Raw genomic sequence first — 19788 nt, forward strand, 5'->3', positions numbered from 1 at the left:
GATTCGTGAGCGAAGTCTCCTGCTTTCAACCTCTTTGCACCTTCAGATTTGTCATCAATGTTAATCAGTTCTGAACCCCTCTTATGTTTACCATTAGATAGCCTATCAGGCTGTTCGATCCTAGAGCTATCCGTGACTTCACTTTCCCCTTCATCAAACAAACTCCTTATATAACTTTTGCGCTCCTTGAGCTGTTGATAATCATGTGAAGCATGTTTCATATCAATTTTTTCCAATGTGTTTGAATCCTCTTTCACTTTGGATTTTACTTGCATTGTTCCCTCCAAATCGTCATTTGGAACTTCCTCTTTGAAACCTCCTCCCTGTGGCTCCTTGAGTTTGATTTTTAAGAAACTGATGCAAAAGATACAAAGCCCGGCATCTATTAGACTATTTATACAACTAGTTGAACTTGTACTGTAACAAACTAAAGAAGGTTCTAGAATAGCTTAGTAACCATATACAAATTACTTCATGCAGCAAAAACAGATGGATCTTTTTACTATAAATAATTTTTTTTTTTGAAGGACGCATTACTGTGATGATCATATTTTCTTCTTTACTCTCATATGCCTTGTGTCTAATTTTTTTTCATTGATAGAGTACAAAAAACTATTTCCTAAAAAAATGAGGACAACATAAGGAGCCAGATGCACACTTACAAATCCCAGGCTTCTTGTTTTGACCATCAGAAGTGCACAATTGCATCCCCATTGATTTGAACATGTGCACTCTTGTGTTTTTAATCAAAGAAATAACACTTGTTGACATGATAAAAAAAATGTATCTTATGATCGACCAAACAACACACATGGTGGATGATGATGACAAAGAAATAAAAGTAATCTTGAACATGTTGAGCATCAAAGTGTTCCCTGGAAGGAGGAAAGGTTGCAGATCTAGATTAGGCCGAGATTAAAAACAAAATGCAACATAAGAATCAACATGGAACTGGGATTAAACGAATCATAAATGAAAAAGTATATACCTGTTGTTGAAACATAGGAACAAAGAAGACGTGTGATGTGGAATCAACAGAGAGAAGGTATCTGTTAAACCAAACTCATGGCAGCATGCATTTATCTAAAAGAGAGAAGGCAGCTGCGGCAATTGGATTTTTTAATTCGAAACCCTAAATCCAAGAGACAGATTTTTTGTATTTATAGCAAATTGAGAGAAACAATTGGTGGGCCATTTATAAACATGGTTTATAAAATAAATAAGGTTGGTGTTTTTTTTTTTTATTTCTTTTTCCACCCTACTCGTTTCTCATTAGCCCTCCATTTTGACCATTTTATCCTGTTTGGATTTTATACCCAAAAGCATATTTGATTGTTTTTAAATTATACAATTAAATTTGAACTGTGTTTAACATGTTTTTCAATTACAATTGCATAAATTATTAAAATTGCAAAAAATAAAATGACAATTTAAAGAGACATAATATAAATCGGCAAGCCTTCAACATATTTTATTATCCGATCAAGAATTCATAATACATTTAGATTACCATAACACTTATTACGACAAAGTATTAGACACCTAATACTAAATGTGGTGATATAGAAGATGGAGGGAGAATAAGGAAATTGTTTGCCGTTTGCCATCCCCCTCGCACACCCTTCAGAGAATATGGGAATACAAGATGACGAAGTAGGAAAAGTCGACTCTGAAGAGCAACCCCAGATCCAGACAGAGGGTACAAATTTGCATAGTGGAACAACCCACAATTACCATTTATATTATCCCAAAAGATGACAAGAACCTTTATATTAAAGACCAACCATGGAACAAATGCATTATAAACAACTCAACAAAAAGTTGTGAAGAATGATGGGCTCTTTATAGGCAAAATGGAAAAATTGACTATAACGACAGTCAATGGAAGCTAAAAAATATGGTCAACCTTTCAAACCAATAAAAAAAACACATGTCCAATGATCTCGGAGCTAGGCAACCTTGTTGGTCAAGCCACCGTCCACATTCTGACATATTTTAGATTATATAATCGAAAATAATATTCCATATTATTTTGGATTATATTACCTGAAACAACCCCAAGTTGTGTAAAAGCTTGTAAGTTGGATGGTTTGGTTCAATTTGAATTATATAATCCAAACCAAATAAATACATAAATTTTTCCCTAATCCATATTCCACAGACATTTTCGGTGGTCCACGACGCATATAAACTTGTATAAATTGATGTGTTTTGTTCGTTTTCAAACCACGTAATAAAACTATGAACGCTTAAGTGACTCCCGTCAAAACCCTAGTTTCTTCCTTCATCCACCAAAGAGGGGTGATTTAGGGTCAATTTTTGACCCAAAATCACCCCTCTAACTCGTTTTTTCTATTTCCCTTTTATTGAAATAAGTGATTTTCACATCTATTTCGAATTTTCTTTTGTGATTTTGTCGTCTTTGTGCGACGTTGTTTTGTTCGTCGTCTTTGTGCGACGTTGTTTGTCTTTTTTTTATTTCGTTCAGGTATTTGTTTGGTTCAGATTGTCAGATCAGCTTCGATCTAGTGCAGATCAAATCAATGACTTTGGAGCCATCAATGTTGCAGATCCGGAGACATGAATATTCCGGTGATTTAAATATAGTCATATGTGTAGGCTTTAGTACTTTGCCGTTTTATGCTATTAACACGGATGTTGTGAGTTTGTTCACAGATTCATCCTTTTTGTTTTTGGCGAATTTTCATTGTATCGATGTACTCTATCAATTTGAATGAATGAATATCCTTTATTTTTGTCAAAAAAAAAAAAAAAAAACTATGAACGCTTATCCATTTGATGTAAGCATCAAACTATATCAGTTTACTACAATGGGTGGAAACCTACTCTGTTTAGGCACCACGTTGATGTCAAGCTGTCTGGCTTGAATGATCCACTTGATCAAATAAATGGCTTGAATGAAACTTGTATAAATTAAAATGACAATTTAGTATGGGTGTTGCACAAAATCTGAGAACGATTCTGATATGAACGATTCAGATGAGATCGAGAATCGGTGATAAGCCATAATGCGAAGAGAAATTAGGGATTTGGTGATGAATGAGAACAACAATTAGGGATTCAATGATGAACAATTCTGATTATGAGGAACAATAGCTAGGGGTTCGTGATTAGTTAAATTGATGGAAAAAATTCAATCGTATGCGTAGATTCACTTTGATTAGGGATTCCGACTATGAGGAACAACAATGAAGAATGTGATTCTGGAGAATGAGAATTTTCTTGGGATGAATGAAGAACCAATTTTCGTGGATGGTGGAGGATGAAGAATCACAATTGAATTTTGAGAGTTTGGGAATAATAATTATTTTGTAAGTAAAAATATAATGGTTTGTTTGTTTATGCAAAAAACATGGGTCAGTAAAATATTGTAGTATATTCCGGTTAAACAGAGGTTTTTTTAATTGTGATTTGCTACCAACACAGTTGGCAGTAAAATATTAGTAGTAAATGCTACGTTTTCTTGTAGTGGGTTCTACTGTTTCTGTTTTTTGATGGAGTTTAATGAGGTTGAAGGTAACCCCGTCGACGATTTCCTCGTGAGGCAGAGGGTGTGTCTTTTGAAGGTTCTATTTTTGCTGTTTTTTCCAGCTTTTCAACTGTTGTTTTTGCATTTTCTGCTGAGGTTTTCACCGCTGCCCTAGGGTTTTCAGTTCATTCCAATACTTTTCTTTTTTGCAGCCCTGTTATGTTGCAGCTGTTTTTGTCGGTTTTGCTATCAGTTGGCTTGGGGGCAGTAGCAGTTTAGTCAAGGCCTTCTCATTCCATTGTTTTGTAGTTCATCTGTGGCTAGGTCAATGCCTCTTGTATATGCTATCCGTTAATAATATTTTGCTGATTCAAAACAAATAAAAGGTCACGTTGAACTCAACACATGAGAATGTCCTTAGTAGTTTCTTAAATAATAGATAATATCCTATCACATATATTAAAAACTTGTGTTGATATACTCAAAATACAAGTACAACAATTCAACATTCTACAATCAACAAAATATTTTCCATACCCAATAAATACAATCTTTAAAATACCCAAAATAAGAAAGTGGTAATGAATATTACCCAAAATTATTTTTTCAAGTATACAAAAAATTCTGAGCATCTAAAAATCAACTCAGATTTTTTAAATTAATCCTAGTTCAAATCTTCGATTAAGAGGATGTAATATGACTGCCACAGACTTGTAATCAACATGTTAATGACCCTTTGTGGAAAAATTGTCTCTGATGTACAAATTAGTATGAGTCACAAACTAGATAAATATTAAATTTATTAATTTTATTTGTAAGGATATAGCTTTAATAGCCATGATGATTTATCCTCAAAACGTTACACATAAAATGATGTCGCTAGGCTAATCATCCTTCATAAACCGTTCAGAAAGAAGATATTAAACAACAAATGCCTTTGGAATTAAACTATTTTACAGTACTAAATCCGTAGATATCAACAAGTGCTGCTTGGAGCATTAAACGATCCCAAACGCATCAACGCATTTAGTTTATCCGGAGACAGTAGCATAAAGTAAGGTTATCTTTAAAATGCATGCAAATATTTCATCTTCAAGGCAGGAACTTTGGCGTGCCATTGGGATTTGGTGATAGCCCTTTTGTATTGTATTTGGAAGGATATCAAACTCTAACTCCTTAATCTCCCCCACAATCATTTTCAAATCAGTATAACATATTATAACATTCATGGATGAAGGTCTAGTATCAAATCACAATAATTTAACATTTGGTTTTATGTGAGAAACACTAATGGATGAAGGTCATAATTATTGAAGTAATAACATTTTCATCAAAAGGACCGAAACTACTTACCAATTCAAACGCAGGGTATAAATCGTATCTGAAGTGATGTTTTAGAGAAAAATAAATGTTTAGTTTATTGTTGACATTCATGTAAAACTGGCAGTCTATCCAAGCAAATGTGCCAAACATATATAACTTAAATCCACAACATGTGCCAGGAATTACGTATTGATATAAAAAAAATTCATGTTTACAAAAAATTATAAGCATCTAAAAATCAACCCAGATTTTCAAATTAATCCCAGTTTAAATCTTCAATAAGGAGGATGTAAATCAAGCTTTTCTATCAAATAACATATAGAATAAGTGTTCCAAATCAAGAGAAATTACATATGAACATGCATCAAAAGTTAAAAGTCTTAGAGATTCATGACACAACAAATCCACCCATTCTTTGAAGGTCTAGTAGAACATATTTATCGAAAGTAATTAAATATGTTCGCGACGTGCATCCACAATAATTTTCAAATCAGTAGAACATATTTTAGAAGATGTAGTATAAAGTAAACGGTAATTAAATGCTTGAAGGTCTAGTACAAATCAAGCACAAATTTAACATTTGCTTTTATGCGAGCATTACTAATGGATGCAGGTCATAATTATCGAAATAATAGCATTTTATAAGACAAATGCTATATATCGTGACGTGTATCCTCACGAATATATCACGAATCTGGTTTTAACATATAGTATACTATGCTTATTTTTAATTTTTTTTAAAATAAGAAAGTAATGCAACCGTTTGCCGACAATGAGAAACTTGGCCACAAGGTTTTCCTTGCTACAATAAAAAGCTTTGCCAAATCTGTTATAAAAAGTTTCTAGAACTATGGTGTGCTATGTTATTGATGTGTTGTTAACAGATGCACAAGTGTATTCAAAGCATGCGGTGCAGGTAAGCTTTCAATCGACTGTGAATTATGGTGAGGCACATACCATTGACGGTGATGCCGTCGCGGAGGCTGATACAGTTAAGAACCACCTTTGCATCCACCATTAACGGGTTTTCAAGTTGATATGTAGAAGGGGAGATTTGGTAATGAGATTGAATCATAGATGCAACATGCAGGCGTTTACATAGTAATAGACTACTAGTACACATGAGTTACTTCACTTTATTTGACTAATTAAGATTTAACATGTTCATTCATGAAACATCGTGAAGCCAAGCTTCTCGAGATTCAGCATTTTCCTTTTAATAAAAAGGACAGAAACTTCTTACCAATTCAGAAGCAGGTTATATGTCGTATCTGATGTGAAGTTTTAGAGAAAAATCATGTTTAGTTTATTGTTGACATTCATGTGATATTAGTCTGTGTTTATCGTTCTTTTTCTATCACTAACAAATTTTCGTGTTTATTTCTTTTGGCACTGTGTTTAATATTTGATTTATAGATTTAAAATTCCGTGGTCATGTAAAACTGTAATCTATCTAAGAAAATGTGCTAAACATAACTTAAATCTACATCACGAGGCAGAAAGCCGTAATTTCCCTATTGTTATCTTTCATGAACAGCATGTTATATCTTTTCTCATCGTTTTCTTTATTTTTGCAATCAAATGCTTTATATACACTCTTTCTTGTTAAGAAAGGTAAACCAACTAAAAAACATAACCAATTGTGGGTAAAAGCATACAGCAGAGGGCAATTACAAAGTTCAAACAAAATTCACCAACTTTAATATTCTTTGTAGTATTTGAAGAAATAGGTAAAGGATTTGTATATTTACAATCTACAAATTACAATAGCTGCCAAAATATGAGTATTTTCCATATGACATTTTATCATGACAGATATCAAGATGCACACTCACAAATCTGACGGCTTGTTTCGACTTGAGCTTGTTTTGACTAACAAAATCTTGGATGTTTGGCTCATGAAAACTGCTTTAAAATCTATTTTTTAATGATTTGACTGAACCATGGAAATGAAGTATTCTTTAAGATAAAGAGAAACACCCAACTAAATAAGATGATGAATGACAATCTGTGGACATTATCATATCTACACTTGGTCCCATCATCAATGGCCGTGAATGCTGTCAACCATCCTGCTATAAATACAAACAACAGAAGGAGCCAACATATCTGAGATGCAAATTCACAAATCTGACAGCTTTTTGTTTTGGGTTGTGCATGCTCCCTCTTGTGTTCTTAATCAAAGAAATCACACTTGGTCGAAATGATAAAAAATATGTATATGATGATCGACCAATTAACACGCTTGGTAGATGACAAGGGTGAAAAAATAAAGATAATCTTCAACATGTTGCGCATCAAAGTGTTCCCTGAAAGGTGGAGAGATTAGAGCGAGATTAAAAAAAATAACGCAGCATATGAATCAACAGAGAAGAGAATTGGGCATATACCTGTTATTAAAACAAAGGAACAAAGACGTTTAAACAAATTCATGGCAGCTAGCATTTGTCTATGTGTAATTTCAAAAGATTAGATCTAAGTTATAACAAACAATGGAGCAGCAGCTGTGGCAATTGAATTTTGTAATTTGAAACCCTAAATCCAAGAGACAAATTTTTTTGTATTTATAGCAAATTTTGAGAAGCAATTGGTGGGCCATTTATCAAGATTCGTAAAATGAATAAGTTTGGTTTTTTTCTTTTTTAATTTCTTTTTTCACCCTACTTACTTCTCATGCGCCCTCCAATTTCACCATTTTACCCAATTTGGATTTTATAACCTGAAGAATATTCGATTGCTTTCGGATTATTAAATTTGAATTGTGTTTAACTAGTTTTTGAATTACAATAACATAAAATTAAAATGACAATTTACAGTGACATAAGAAAATGCGAAGAATGAGGTGCTATTTATAGGCAAAATGAAAACATTGACAATAACGACAGTCAATGAAAGCTAAAAAATGCGGTCAACCTTTCCCACCATAAAAAATAAAAAATATGTTAAATGACTCTGGAGCCAACTAACCTTGTTACCGTCCACATTCTGACATATTCTAGATTATATAATCAAAAATAATTCCCATATTATTTTGGATTATATTAGCTGAAACATCTGCATGCTTTTTTAAAACTTGTACTTGGGAGGGTTTGGTTCAATTAGAATTTTATGTTGTCCACGATGCACCGATATTTTTCCAGACTCCATATTGCCCCGATATTTTATGTGGTCCACGACGCACAAAAATTTCTATAAATTGACGTGTTTAATTTATTCATTTTCAAACCTAAAAAGATTTGAAGGTGAAGGTTCGTGTGGCTCATATGTAATCTGCATTATTTTTCAGTTAAACAAAGATGTTGACTAACCTCCATAATTCAACGTATTCGTAAACAAGCAGGTTCTTCTCAAGGTTGAAGTTAATGAGAAAAATGTGAATAGGAAGTTATGAAATTACACCGTCGAAGACTATTGATGTAGGTGGTACCATTCATCAGTTTATGACTGAATATAATTTGAAGGTAACATAGTATGTCAAGTAGTATTAACATGTTTTTTACTTATGTTATATTATAGAAGTTAATCAAATTTTAATATCACCCGAAGTGAAACGAAGGGAACTCTGTTGAATATGCTAATGATGAAATTGAAACGATGGCTAATAATGATGTGGGAAACTTTGATTGATTTTTAATTGATTTTTTTATAATACAGGAAACTTTGGAGTGTGGCGATTCATGTAGCAATACTAACATCAATAACACTCTATCCAGCAAATCTAGTGTGAAGCGGTCATATGAAAGTGTAGATCCCCGTGACGTTATCGTTGTTGAAATTGGAGATGCATCTGCTACTAAGCCACATATATTGGTTTCTGTTAAAGTTGAGCCTTCTGAGTGAAATAGCGGGAAGATTGTCATTTGAAGCACTGTTTAATGCGTCTTTTATTTTTGTTCAGACTCTTGATCTGATTTTTTTAGGGTAAGATTGTGTATGTTGTTCTGCTTTATCCTTTTTTTTAGGGTAAGTTATTTGAATCATTTTTCTGGATTATCTTATTTTGCTTATTTTAGTTGTTCACAAAATTTTCGTCTACAATTTATTGTTTTTAGTTGATTTTTACAATGCTGTATCCTCATTAATATTTAACAATAGGGCTTTAGAAAAATAGTGATGTCATCTATCTTAAAAAACGACGACGAAGACGGTGGAGATGCTAATGTGACGTCAAATGTGGTCTACAGAGAAGTATTTCGTAATTTATCATAACTAATGGTGTCTTTAGTATTTTTCAAAAATATGAATGTTTTCTTGATATAATTAGTGTGAATCAATATGAATGTTTTCATGATATGATTAGAAATAATCCATGTTTATGATACGACTTATATGAGAACTATCCTTTAATTTTTTATAATATTTTTTTTGACAACTATTATGGTAAGACTCCTTAGAAAAAAGTATTATGCACAAACAAAATGATGCCTCATTAGTTGATAGGACCCATATAGAGCATGGGTTGACGGTCTAGTACAAAGAAAATCAAGTGAGGTGGTGGTTGAGATTTGGAAACAAGGGTTGATTTGTTAGCCATTTTAGATTGGTGTTTTATTTTATTTATTTGTTTTAATTAAATTTTATTAATTTCAACATTAATTAATATATTTTAAAAAGTGGTTTTTTTAAGAAGATAAATCAGCTCACCAAAATTGGCAATGGTGAGAAGAGAATTGAACCTATGACCTTGTTATTTGTTTTAATTAAATTTTATTAATTTCAACATTAATTAATATATTTTAAAAAGTGGTTTTTTTAAGAAGATAAATCAGCTCACCAAAATTGGCAATGGTGAGAAGAGAATTGAACCTATGACCTTGAAGAGGAGCAAACTCCAAGGTCTCAAGTCAATAGCATGAGGCCAACCGAAGTTGGTTGTTTTGTTTTATATTTAATTAATGTTGTATTTTACTTATTTGTTTTAATGAAATTTTTTAAATTCGACATTGATTATTATAATTCTTTTATTTTTTATTTATTTATATATTTGTGTAAATCCTATGTCTTAAAGTTTTGGGGTTTCTCTTTCACTTGTGTAGTTGCTCTGAGTCCAATATGGACAATTCTCAGGGCTCATCTCATGACCAATTGGTATCATCATACCCCTTTGTACATATACATGTCACATGGCTTTATTACTATTCGTACTTCAGTCATTTCGATTTATTAAGTTCATTTTGTAGTTAAAAAAGTTTAATTCTTAGAAATCTGTTGGAATTTTTAAAGTTGATTGAAACATGCATATATGGTATGCTATACAAGAAGCTATCTTATTTACCTTTGTCAATGATGAGATACAAAACTTGATAGATGAATGTCTTTTAAAGTAGCACAGAGAAATAAATAAAATTGGCTTACAGAATAGAAAACAAGAAGGCGTCAACGAAATAAAGAGCAAATTCATCTCAAATATAATAAAATTATATAAGGATATATTAAGGTTGAAGGTATGAAATTTGGTCATTCAATATGTAGTTAGCATTGATTCCAACTTTGGTGCATGAAAATCATATCAATTGGGGTGAGAATTTTCCCTCACAAAATATCCTTCACGCAACCATGAGGGTTCATATCGATAGATCTAATTTGCCTTTGACTTAATATCTTGTTGTTAGAGGCTTTCAACCCATTTATTATTGTTAAACTTGTTAGCATCAACGAAATAAAGAGAAAATTCATCTCGAAAATAGAAAAATTATATAAGGATATAATAAGGTAGAAGGTATGAAATTTGGTCATTCAATATGTAGTTAACATTTCTTCCAACTTTGGTGCATGAAAATCATATCAATTGGGGTGAGAATTTTCCCTCACAAAATATCCTTCACGCAACCATGAGGGTTCATATCGATAGATCTAATTTGCCTTTGACTTAATATTGTAAGAAGAATAAACCGCCATTGAAGGTGGAAGAAAGAGCTTCAGAGAAAGAGAGAAAGATAACTGTTTTTCATTGATAGTGAAAGATTGTTACAAACAGTTTATATACACAAATAGTGCCAGCTCATGATAACTTTAACTAACTAAATGCACATGAAATTACAAGTAAATGAAATTGTAAAATACAAATGCATTTTAACTAGTTGTCTTGCGCGCCAAGTTATCTTCTTTTGCTTCATTTTCTTCATGTGTTAATACCCCCTCGCAAACTGGAGGTTGGTAGATGTCTACCATCCCTAGTTTGAGCATACATTCATGAAATTGCCTGGGACCAGAGGCCTTGGTGAATATGTCAGCTGTTTGATGCTGGGAAGTAACTGGTAACAAGCGCATGACTCCAGCTTGAATTTTCTCACGCACCAAATGGCAATCTATATCCAAATGCTTGGTACGCTCATGAAAAACCGGATTAGCTGAGATGTGCAACGCACTCTGATTGTCACAATAGAGCACAGGCAAACGGGAAGGAGCTTGTCTCAAATCATGAAGAAGAAAACACAGCCATTGCAGTTCTCTGGTTGCAGAAGCCAAAGCTCTGTATTCTGCTTCAGCAGATGAACAAGAAACTGTTGGTTGTTTCTTTGATTTCCAGGAAACCAAAGAGTGCCCAATGAAGAAACAATACCCTGATATAGAACGACGAGTATCCACACATCCACCCCAGTCTGTATCACTGAAGCCAAGCAGCTGAAGTTCAGAGGAATGAGGAAAGAAGAGACCCCTGCCTGGAGAACGTTTCAAGTAACGTAAAAGTCTAAGTGCTGCTTTGTTGTGTAACTCAGTAGGAGAAGCCATGAATTGGCTTAGTTGATGGGCTGCAAAAGCTATATCTGGACGTGTAGTGGTAAGATACAACAATCTCCCAACCAAACGCCTATATCCAGTGATGTCAGTATAAAGAGAGCTGGTATCTTGTGACAAACGTATGGAAGGGTTAAGAGGAGTGGAATCAGGTTTACAATCAGTTAAACCTGCTTCAGCAAGCAGTTCTAGACAATACTTGCGTTGACAAAGAGAGATGCCCCTAGAAGAACGTGCTACCTCTAAACCTAAGAAGAATTTGAGTTCCCCTAGGTTTTTAATACGAAATGTATTGTGAAGAGCCTGTTTCAATGAATCAAACTCTTTGAGGCATGTTCCTGCTAAGATTATATCATCCACATACACTAAAATTACAGTGTATGAGGTGGCAGTGATCTTAGTAAACAATGTGTGATCAGCAGTGGTTTGAATGAATCCTTGAGCGTACAAAAACTGTGTAAGTTTCTCAAACCATTGCCTACTGGCCTGTTTAAGCCCATAAAGTGATTTTAGAAGCTTACAAACTTGACCAGGTTTGGGAGAAGAGACACCTGGAGGTACCTTCATATACACTGCTTCATGTAAATCTCCATGTAGGAAAGCGTTGTTTACATCAAGTTGATGTAACTACCAACCATGAATGGAGGCTAGGGCAAGCAGTACTCTGATGGTGGATAATTTTGCAATAGGTGAAAAAGTTTCAAAGTAGTCCAGTCCCTCAGTTTGACTAAAACCCTGTGCAACTAAACGTGCTTTGAAACGCTCTATAGTACCATCTGCATGTCTCTTTATCTTGTACACCCATTTGTTACCTATAAGTTTGGCATCTGGGGGAAGGTCAGCAAAAACCCAAGTATGGTTGGCATTGAGTGCCTCTATTTCTGCCTGCATAGCAGTCAACCATCTAGAATCCTTACTGGCTGAAGAGAAACTAGTGGGCTCAAGCTCAATGTTCAAGGAGTATGCATAGGCTAGATGCTTAGGAGAAAGAGCTGAATAGCTGACAAAGTTATTTATAGAGTAGTTACCATCCTTTGAATTGCAAACATAATCTTGCAAGTAAGATGGTGCATGGGTATTTCTAGATGACTTTCTGATAGTAACTGGTGCAACTTCAATGTTCCTTTCTTCTGTATCACTGATAGATTCTTCCTGTAGAACTTCAATATCATCATCAGAAGAACTCACACCAATATTACCAATATGTATATTAGAAGTATCAAAGTACATTTGTGTAGAGGAAACTGGAGTGATACTAGAAGAGTGAAAAGGGAACTCCAGATCAAAAAACTTTACATTTCTGGACACTAAGATTTCAGAAGTATGAACATCAACAAGGACAAAGCCTTTGATGCCTGACTTGTATCTTAAGAAAGCACATTTCTTAGCCCTTGAATCAAATTTATGTCTGTTGACAGGTAGAGTTGATGCATAGCTTAGGCATCCAAAAACCTTGAGATTGCTAAGATCAGGGATCTCATTATATAACACTTCATAGGAGGATTTATTGTTTAGAATCCTAGTAGGAATTCTATTTATCAAATAGACAGCATGCAATACAGGACCAGAATTTCTTAGGTAGTTTGGACTGAAACATAAGGGCTCTGCTGACATTGAGAATATGTTGATGTCTTCTCTCCACTCTTCCATTTTGCTGTGGAGAATACACACAACTTCTCTGATGTATGATTCCCTTTTCATCATAAAAATCCCTTAACATGAATTCAGGACCATTATCACTCCTAATGGTCTTAACCTTGCATTCAAATTGTCTTTCAATCATAGAAATGAAACTTTTCACTTTCTGAGAAGTCTCAGATTTATTTTTCATCATAGCAATCCAAATATGTCTTGTACAATCATCTAGAATAGTAAGGAAGTATTTGTGACCATGGACAGAAGCTGTACCAAATGGTCCCCAAATATCAAAATGAACTAATTCAAAAGGAATCTTAGCATTCTTACTACTAACAGGAAAAGGTAAAATCTTTTGTCTACACATTTGACAAACATCACAAGCAGTGTGTTGACTAGTGGAGACATAGCTGTACAGTTTATTCATGCATGTCATTCTATCCTTAGACAGATGACCAAGCCTGAGATGCCAGAAAACTCCATTAGGCACATGTTCTTTTTGTAATTTTTCTGAAGCAGATACACTTGAAACTGAAACTTGATGGTTCTTATCATCAATCTTCAAGTAATAGAGACCATGTCTCTCTTCAGCTGAACCAATCTTCCTCAAAGTGTTCCTTTCCTGTATGATACATTCATTAGCTTTAAATTGCAAAGTGCAATTTTGCTCTTTAATCAACTTGGAAACAGAAATAAGATTTACAGCAAATTGAGGCAGATACAAAACATTATCTATGCTCAACTCCTGTGTTAATCTTATTCTTCCTCTACAATTTGCTTCTGTAGTATTTCCATTGCGTAAATTAACCCTAATAGGTTCAATCTTAGTACAATTACTAAATCATTTCATATCAAAGCAAGTATGGTGAGTGACTCCTGTATCTACAATCCAACCAGTATCAATATGCTTATTATCAAAATTAGCATTACCTCCACTAGATGAGCAGAGATTGATACCTTTAATCACATTTGTTGAGCATTTTGTTTCAAGATTGTTCTTTTCCAACAAGGACATCAAATTCTGATATTGCTCAATGGTAAGATTGAGTCCTGTACTTTCTTCATTTCTACTAGAAGATGCAGATGCCTTCTTTCTTTCCACATCATCCCCATCAACCATGTTTGCATAAGAATTTCCTCCACCTTTTCCCCAGTTTGGTGGATAACCATGCTTCTTATAGCATGTTTGAACAGTGTGATTAGTTCTTTCACGAAAAGTGCAATACCTTCCATTGCCTCTACCTCTACCCTGAGAAACATTATTTCCTCTACCTCTACCATATCCATTTCCAGTACCAAATTGCTTTTGTCCATTCACAGCATTAACCAAACTTGTATTATCTTCTAGTGGTGTGTTTTGAACATTAACAACACCATATTGCAATTTCCTTTCTTGCTGCATCACCATAGAAAAGACTCTGTTTATTGGTGGCATAGGATCCATTAATAGAACCTGAGAAGCAACTCCTTGAAACTCTTCATTCAGGCCAATCAAAAACTGTATAGTTCTATCTTCTGCTCTAAAGTCTCTAGCATTTCTCATAGCAGCACAAGTACATGCTATAGGGCAATTACAATGAGGCATTGGTCTATATTGTTCCAACTCTTCCCATAGACCCCTCAATTCAGTAAAATAATCTGTGATTTTATTGCTCCCTTGTTTCAAATTAGCAATTTCCTGATGCAGTTGAGCAACTCTAATTCTATCACCTCTCATAAACCTATCTTTCAGATCATTCCACATATCTATTGCATTTTCTATGAAAACAACGCTCTGTGCAATAGAAGGTGTAATAGAATTGATAATCCATGTATGTACCAGATTGTTGCACCTTTCCCAAGCGCTCCGGTTCAAATCATCTTCATCAGGAATTGGAATGGAACCGTCTACGAACTTGAACTTGTTCTTCATGGCCAACGCTCTTCGCATCTTCATGGACCAAGCATGATAGTTATCACCAGTTAGCTGTGGTGTAACACTCACCGTTGAAGAGTTTTCTGATGAATGGACAAAAAATGGATCAAGACTTTGATCTTGATTCTGATTATTGTTATTTCTCACCATGATTCAACTTGAAATCAACTGAAGAAAATCTGAATCAAACGTAGAACAAAAGCAAAAATTGAATCAAGATTCAACTTGAAACAAACGAAGAAAAGAGAAAGAAAAAAAACGTGATTCGTGATCAATGAAGAGAAACACGTAATCAACATGAAGAAATCAGAGTAGTAACGTTTGCGGAAGCAGAGCAAGCATGAACTTGCTCTGATACCATGTAAGAAGAATAAACCGCCATTGAAGGTGGAAGAAAAAGCTTCAGAGAAAGAGAGAAAGATAATTGTTTTTCATTGATAGTGAAAGATTGTTACAAACTGTTTATATACACAAATAGTGCCAGCTCATGATAACTCTAACTAACTAAATGCACATGAAATTACAAGTAAATGAAATTGTAAAATACAAATGCATTTTAACTAGTTGTCTTGCGCGCCAAGTTATCTTCTTTTGCTTCATTTTCTTCATGTGTTAATAAATATCTTGTTGTTAGAGGCTTTCAACCCATTTATTATTGTTAAACTTGTTAGCGTCAACGAAATAAAGAGCAAATTTATCTCAAAAATAGTAAAATTATATAAGGATATAATAAGGTAAAGGGTATGAAATTTGGTCATTCAATATGTAGTTAACATTTCTTCCAACTTTGGTGCATGAAAATCATATCAATTGGGGTGAGAATTTTCCCTCACAAAATATCCTTCACGCAACCATGAGGGTTCATATCGATAGATCTGATTTGTCTTTGACTTAATATCTTGTTGTTAGAGGCTTTCAACCCATTTATTATTGTTAAACTTGTTGGCGTCAACGAAATAAAGAGCAAATTCATCTTAAAAATTGTAAAATTATATAAGCATATAATAAGGTAGAAGGTATGAAATTTGGTCATTCAATATGTAGTTAACATTTCTTCCAACTTTAGTGCATGAAAATCATATCAATTGGGGTGAGAATTTTTCCTCAAAAAATATCCTTCACGCAACCATGATGGTTCATATCGATAGATCTAATTTTCCTTTGACTTAATATCTTCTTGTTAGAGGCTTTCAACCCATTTGACCATTTTATCCCATTTGAATTTTATAACCCGAAGCATATTTGATTGTTTTCGGATTATAAAATTTGAATTGTGTTTACTAGTTTTTCAATTACAATAACAAAAATTATTAAAATTGCAAAAATTAGAATGACAATTTAAAGGGACATAATGCAAACATTGACTGTAACGACAGTCAATGGAAGCTAAAAATTGTGGCCAATCTTTTCGAGCAGTAAAAAAGCACATGTTAAATAACCCTGGAGCCAACCAACCATCTTGACCAAGCAACCGTCCACATTCTGACATATTCCAGATAATATAATCAAAAATAATTCCCATATTATTTTGTATTATATTACCTGAAACATCCAATAGCTCTGTTAAAAATTGTACTTTGGAAGGTTTGGTTCAATTAGAATTATATATTGTCCTAGACGCACTGACATTTTTCGGTAGTCCATATTGCACCAACATTTTATGTGGTCCACGATGTACAAACACTTTTATAAATTGATGTGTTTTATTAATTTTCAAACTACACCATAAAACTGTTACCACTTACCAAGTTGATGTAAGCATCAAGCTAGTTGTAGTTTACTACAATGGGGGGAAACCTAATCTGTTAGGTTCCACGTTAATGTCACATTGTCTGGATTGAATGGTCAAATTGACCAAATAAACGGTCGGCTAAACCATAGAGAAAAAAGGTGGCTGACCAGTGTTGAGTATCATCGATCGTTGAATGACTCAGTTTGAAGTGACAGGCACCCATATGAAGTTTCAGAACAACATAGATGTGAGAACCATGTTCTCTATATTTGGTTTGCATAGTTTTAAGGGACCAATCGAGTTAGATGCTTCTTTGGTAAGATATTTTCATGATATTAATAAATGACATTTTTATTTTATTTTCTATGTTCTAGACACGATTCAAATTATATAATTTGAATAATGTCAAACCCTATAAACCTCAAGTTTTAACATAGTCCGAGAATGTTTCATATTATATAATCTGAAAAAAATATAGGAATATATATGGATTATAAAATCCGAACCACTTCTAAATATGGACAGTGGTGTTACAAACAATGTTTGGATGGCTTGTGGTGTGTTTAATGCATTTATCGTCGGTTTGAATGTTTTAAATGTTTTTTTTACTGAAGTTACAATCCAAGACCGTTTTGTGGCTATAAATAGCCTCTCATTATTCTTCAACATTTTCATTCTTTCATCACTTTCTTTATCGGTTTTGATTCGGGGATGGGTTGTGTGAAGGTGAGAAAAACACAAGAAGGGGGGTTGAATTGTGTTTTTGGAAAATTCTTCGTTTCTCCTAAAAACTGAACACACTTGTCAGAAGCTAAGTGAAACAGCTTCTGATGTGGTAATCAGAATCTAAATGCAGCGGAATAAAACAGAGAGAGAGAAGAAGAACGACACAAAGCAATTATACTGGTTCCTTCCACAATCCGGAAGTAGTCCAGTCCCCCTTGCACTTCCAAGGAGATTTCACTAAGACTAATATATGATTACAATTGCTCAAGCACACCTGCAAGAGACTTCCTTTGCTCAAGCACACTTTGCAAGAGTCTTCCTATGCTCAAGAACACAATCAAGAGACTTCCCTGCTCAAGCACAACTGCATGAGACTTCTAACTAAACAAAATTACACAGAAAATTGTTTAAGGTTGAACACTTGTTATACAATCAGAGGTGCTCACAATACAAATCAGATACAGACTCAATAACTTAAGAATTTCTAAGATGAAACTTTGAGAAACAGAAATTCTAAGTGAATGCAGAACAATTTCAGCAGAGGTTTGGCACTTGTAAAAATGTTGTGAGTCTTTCGCTCAACATTACCAAATCTCTAAGTCTTCACTACTTTATATAGAGGTGTGAAAGAGACGTTGTGAAATTGCCAGCACATCAAAGAGTCGTTGTTGAAGATTGATCTTTCACCAATGATCTTTTGCCTGATTTGGTTGTTGTCCTATGAAGAACCAATTTGAAATCCATTCCCATTGTGAAGGAACATCTTTGCAGGCAAGCTGTTATTCTGGAGCTGTTTTCTTGTCCTGTAGCGTGGACACAAAACAGAGTAGTGGAGAAGGTGGTTGTACAGTTCGTACAAAGTACAATGTCAACGCTTTTTGAAGATAAGGTTCCAATGCCTTCAAATCTTCACCAAAATGACCGTTGCAACCATCCACTAGTCTTCTGCAGTGTTTTCGAATCCAATAGACAGCTTTTGAAGTGTTGATCTTTGAATCTTCAGCTTGTGGTGATAATCAGCTTCTGATGAGCTTCAGCTTCTGATAAAGTCGCTTCTGAACTATCTGCTTCTGATGACTATTCGCTTCTGAAGGCTATCCGCTTCTGTTAACCTTCAACTTCTGATGACCTTCAGCTTCTGATGACCTTCAGCTTCTGATGATCTTCAGCTTCTGATGACGTCATCATTCTTCAGGAGCACTTATGACTTCAGATGCACTTCTTTTCAGATGCTTTTAAGCTTCCTTTTCTTTAGTCCATAGCTCTCTATTTGTTCTTCAGAACATTTATATGATGTAAATTTTTTAACTATGGTCCTGTACACTTGAACAAATATTAGCTAGTCCAATTTACAAATTTTAATACCTTGTTATCATCAAAACTCTTTAAGGTTCATTGTTAAACACATTTTGTTCCAACAATCTCCCCCTTTTTGATGATGACAAACAATAGTATTTAAAATTGATCAATTGTTGTTAATCTAATTAACAAGTTGACTTTGGGGTTCTGAGGTTTGTAAGCTCAGAATCTGAGGTTTGTAAGCTCAAACTCCCCCTGAGTCTGATAGTCTTTAAGGTGAGGTTTGTAAGCTCCCCCTAAGTTCTATCCAGGTTAATTAAATTCATTTAGCATGCAATAATAATATCAGAGCTTAAAATTGAAAGAATTAACTTATAGATAAGAAGAATGGTTCAATTAATTTTTATTTGAAATTTGATACTCCCCCTTTTTGATACACCCCTTTTTAGGTAAAACGAAAGGATAGTTTTTCAAAATTTTCAAATATTATTAATGGGGCTCAGAGCCTTTAAATACTATCACATATACTCCCCCTTTTGTCATTAGCAAAAAAAAAAAAATCAAATAAGCAATAAAGACAAAAAGATTTGAGAAATACTCAAACATGAAGAGAGTATAACTATAATCAGAACCTATAAACTTATCAAAAATATAATCATGAATATAAAGTAATTCAGAGCAATGTATGAGCAGAATATCAAGCATGATGGATCAGAACCAACTAAGCAAGTTACTAACATTCAGAAACAAAAGATGTTCAGAAGCAAGAACTGAAACAGTTAAAACAAACAACAAACAAAAATAAACACTAGGGTGTGCAACTAAGGTTTGGTTTGTTGTTGTTTCATCATCTTCTCCATTTGTTCTGCTTATTTCTTCAACAGATCTTCAAGAACTTGTTGCCTCTGGAGAAGTTCCAGTTCCCTTGCT

General features: G+C 33.9%; 1 long non-coding RNA gene across 1 annotated transcript; it reads right to left on the reverse strand.

Moving 5' to 3' along the window:
- Positions 1 to 628: 628 nt before the first annotated feature.
- On the reverse strand, positions 629 to 1117 carry LOC146927294 (uncharacterized). Its single transcript, XR_015008192.1, has 2 exons — positions 989 to 1117; positions 629 to 875 (listed from the first exon to the last, which is right to left on the reverse strand). It is a non-coding gene; the product is annotated as an uncharacterized LOC146927294 (long non-coding RNA).
- Positions 1118 to 19788: the final 18671 nt, after the last annotated feature.

Source organism: Medicago sativa, chromosome 4 (assembly GCF_051527215.1).
Source record: "Medicago sativa cultivar Bolivia chromosome 4, Bolivia_mono, whole genome shotgun sequence".
NCBI lineage: Eukaryota > Viridiplantae > Streptophyta > Magnoliopsida > Fabales > Fabaceae > Medicago > Medicago sativa.